This window comes from Ambystoma mexicanum, chromosome 11, assembly GCF_040938575.1.
Source record: "Ambystoma mexicanum isolate Mex_15411 chromosome 11, UKY_AmexF1_1, whole genome shotgun sequence".
Taxonomy (NCBI): domain Eukaryota; kingdom Metazoa; phylum Chordata; class Amphibia; order Caudata; family Ambystomatidae; genus Ambystoma; species Ambystoma mexicanum.
This window is the reverse complement of record NC_090934.1, coordinates 36,624,933-36,628,834: the sequence shown is the minus strand read 5'-3', so window position 1 is coordinate 36,628,834 and position 3,902 is coordinate 36,624,933. Positions and strand designations below refer to the sequence as shown.

Sequence of the window (3,902 nt, the reverse complement as noted above, 5' to 3'; positions counted from 1 at the left end):
ACAATAAGATTAATATAGTAGCAATTACTTTGCATTTAAATATCCCATTTCAGGCAAGTAGGACCCACCATGCAAGAGAGGAACGGGCTCCGGCCCAGACATGCCCGTCCTCTCTTGCATGGTGCTCCCAGGGGCAAAAGGCGAGCCGAGATGAAGGGAGGAGGTGGCGAGGTGAGGAGAAGAGTGCTGGCCCGGGCGAAGAATTATGTGGACAGGTGCTGTGCAGGAGTTCCTCTCGGCATGGGCAGCACAGCGGATTCCTGAACCCCTGATTAGCCGTGGGCCGCTGCTCAGAGGGCCATTGTGCGGAGTTACTTTCAATGTTTGTCATCTCTGGACATATGTTTAGCAGGGGTTGCAGCGACACAGCCTCTCTGCCCGAAAAATCGTTCTTTTGAATTGCGAATGTCACCGAAGATGAACCTTTATCAGCTGAGAAACGTAACCTTTGCAGTGCTTCCCCCCCCCCCACATCTTGAGACAAAGAACAACAGTGGGAGCTCAGTTACGTTTACCTCGAAGCACAGTGCGGATTGATGAAAATGTCCATGCATTATACCAAGTACATTGTACATTATAGATGTGGCCAGTGGGGTATCAAAGCATGGCAAATACCACATGTACAGCACAATATGTTACCCTAGTAGTGCCCCAATAACACACTGCAACCTGCAAATGGGCCTCAGTGGACCACCTGCCAAGGTTTCTGGAAGTTGCTTATGATCTTGATATGTGATCTATGATATGATCTGATAGGTTATTTATAATGCGCTTAATACCCATGCAGCAGTGATCCCAATCATAAAAGTGAAACAGGCAAGCCCAACAGGTATAACATATTTTCACTCTTTTGGTAGCGCAGTCTGAGGGCAGCCTATACCCTTCAGGAGAGGTGTGAGCTGATACAGTTGCAACACAAAAAACAATAGTACTAGGTTCCCAAAATACCTTAGTTCTTGTCTTTCGGATCTCAGCAGAGCCAGGCTTTTCAGCATCAGACCAGAAGCATGGGTGCCTTTGCGCTGGGCTCAAGTCGGAGATCAGCAGCGATGGGCCCCAATGATGCAGTTCTGTTTGGCAGTGGTGCTGATTTGCGGGTAGAAAACGCTGGGAACAGTAGGCCATGCCAAGTGGATGGCACTGGAAGACTTGGTGACCTCTGGGCCCGGACAAGGGAATACTTGCCTTTGGCGCTGTGCAGGCTCGGCTGACACAACACAGCATATGGTTACGGCAAAGGTGTCGAAGCTTCAGCATTGTCATTGAGCAGAACTCTGAGATTCAGGGGTGGTGGAGCGTCGAGGTCCAGGATGATTATGATTGTGTCAATGGGGCCAGCGCTGTGCAGCTCTGCTCAGGAGGGCCATGGGCCCGTGTGCGGCCGACAGGCCAGTGGGCAGACTGCAACAGATCTGCTCGAGCCATCCTGCTATTTATACAAATCTCGGGCCGAGCAGGGCCTGATGGGAGAAAGAAACTGCGCTACAATCTGCTCTTCTGCTGTGCTGTGCCTGGTGGAGTTTCCCCCTACACGCGGGACAGGCAGCTGCAGACGCTCAGAGCTTCCGGGGATTGGGGGGTTGGGGGCTGGGTCAGGGCCTGCCTTCTCACCCTCGCTTAGCAGGGCTTCCCAGAACTGACCCAACCCCTGCCCTCTTGCATGCAACTCATAGTTAGCTGGCAGGGGAGAATCTGATCTCAAGAGCAGATCTCCCAGGGTGCGGCTTACCCATTGCACATCGGATTTGCTGACCCCTGCTATGTTCCCAAATGCGGGATACACAACTGCATTTCTGGTAGTGGGGGACTGCGTTCACGCTCTACCCCCGATTTATTGGTGAAAGAAAAGGTAAAGTGTGCACTAGGCCTGCTAGGTTGCATACTTTAAGATTCTGCTCACATTGCGTTTCTTCAATTGGGTTCACCTTTGGGTGATCGCTTTTCCACATTTTATCTGTTGAATTGAATTTTGTTCTTTCATCACCACAGAAGTAATGTGTATTACAGAGATACGCTGCCATATGTATTGGGCACACTGCGAATACTCAAGCAGCATCAATCATGCTTTGTACAGGACAATGCTGGCCTAAATTGGGACCAGCCAGTATAGACCTGTTGCTACAGAGGCATATTTTGGGTACAACCAGCAAGACAATGTGTTACATCAGTGACAGTGCTGTCTTATACTGTGGGCACATTGATCATTAAAATGTGTTGTGTTGTAAAATGTTCTTTTCTGCTGTTGGTGACCTGGAATCTTCATGTTCCCCTTTAGAACTGATTGTAAACTTATGGCTTTTTAGTCACCTTTTTTGCTCTAAAATGCACCATTTCAACCTCATATTTGAAAGAAAATTCTTGGGGGGGGGGGTCTTGTGGTGGGCACACCTCCCCCCCCCAAACACTCCCTAGAACCTTATAGCTCCCTCGCTACGCTCAGTAGCCCCCACTATTTCAGAAAAATATTAACACATAGACACTGAAAGAAATCACAAGCAACTAACCTTTGATCACTGCCCATGACACCAAAAGCTATCTTTGGGACTGCATGGCGATCACTGCCTGTGATGCTATTGTGTCAAAGGTCACACAATATCGCTTTTTAATATACTGCTTTGGGTGAGGTGGTTGACTTTTGGCTCGCCGGCCCACTGGGTGACAAAAAATTAATGTTTCAGCCCCATATTCAGAAAGGTTGGACAAGCCTGACCTAGAGCCTTTGATGCACTCTGGGCATCACTCCTGACTCTAGCCTAGATGGAGGCATAAGAGGTGTCCTCATGCAACCCTGTCATTAACTCATGGTGAGTAAGATGGTAGTCTGGACCTGGCTGATTTTGAAGGGCCTATAAGGCTAAGGGTAGGCAATATAGCCATTGGTTATTCAAAGTTTATTTGATCTTGGATATCCTCTCTTTGAGAAGGCTGTTGAGTCTCTCACATATCCCATTTGCTTGTGGATGATGAGCAGAAAGAAATGTTTGCTTTATGCACAATACATGTCCTGTTTGTTAAAATAGCTCATTAACAAAGTGTGGTCCATTATCAGATCTTAGTAGTTCACACATCCCAACTTGGAAATACTTTTTGCACTAAAAACGTTGCTGCGCAAGTGGCATCAGGGTGCTTACACGTACTGGCTTTTATCCATCTGGAGAAGGGACATACCACCACTAATAGATGCTGGTATCCATTATGTGTCCATTATGTGTCTGCAGCATATCAACGTAATCGATATGCAAATGTTGAAACTGACCAGTTGGTCAGGGTATTATTACTCTAATTGTCCTCAGTGTATGCCCAGCAGTAAACATTTGACACGATGCAATTCACCATGAACTGTGCAACGTGTTCCAGTAGATTCGGAACAAACCAGTCTTCTGCAATTGTGGTGGCAAGACTTTCTCTGGTTATGCGTGGGGTAATGCAGCTGCTTAAGTGCCACCTACAGCAATGCCACTGGCATCACTGGCTTTCCAATGATTTCCTGTCTCCATAAGGCTTCTCTGGGGGATAACAAACACCTTGTACATTTCCGTAGCTCTTGCTCTTCTTGTGGGGCTCTACCCTGAATCTCTATTAGTTGTGTAATTGTCAGCATATTAAACCCCCTCCCCCCACATCCGTACGAGCATGCTTCTATTGAAATTTTCTTTAGTGTCTTCAGTATCAAAACTTGGAATTTCTGAAGAATATGCAACTCGTTTGACTTCTACGTTGTGGCTTCTTTTCTGCGGGAGGTAGTCTGTTTAGTATGTGCTGCGCATTTTACGACCGATATGGCTACTGGGAGTTGTAGTGCCTTTATGAGCCTGTCCAATAAAGACGCATGTTGCAATGGAGTGCCAACTGTGCTGAGGTAACCCCCTCCTTTTCCAGCGTGACAGCCCTGCGTGTACGGT

At 47.6% G+C, this 3,902-nt stretch overlaps 1 non-coding gene across 1 annotated transcript; it reads left to right on the top strand.

Moving 5' to 3' along the window:
- The first annotated feature begins 1,669 nt into the window (after window positions 1-1,669).
- On the top strand, window positions 1,670-1,828 carry LOC138505319 (U1 spliceosomal RNA). Its single transcript, XR_011280130.1, has one exon. It is a non-coding gene; the product is annotated as a U1 spliceosomal RNA (small nuclear RNA).
- The last annotated feature ends 2,074 nt before the right edge of the window (window positions 1,829-3,902 follow it).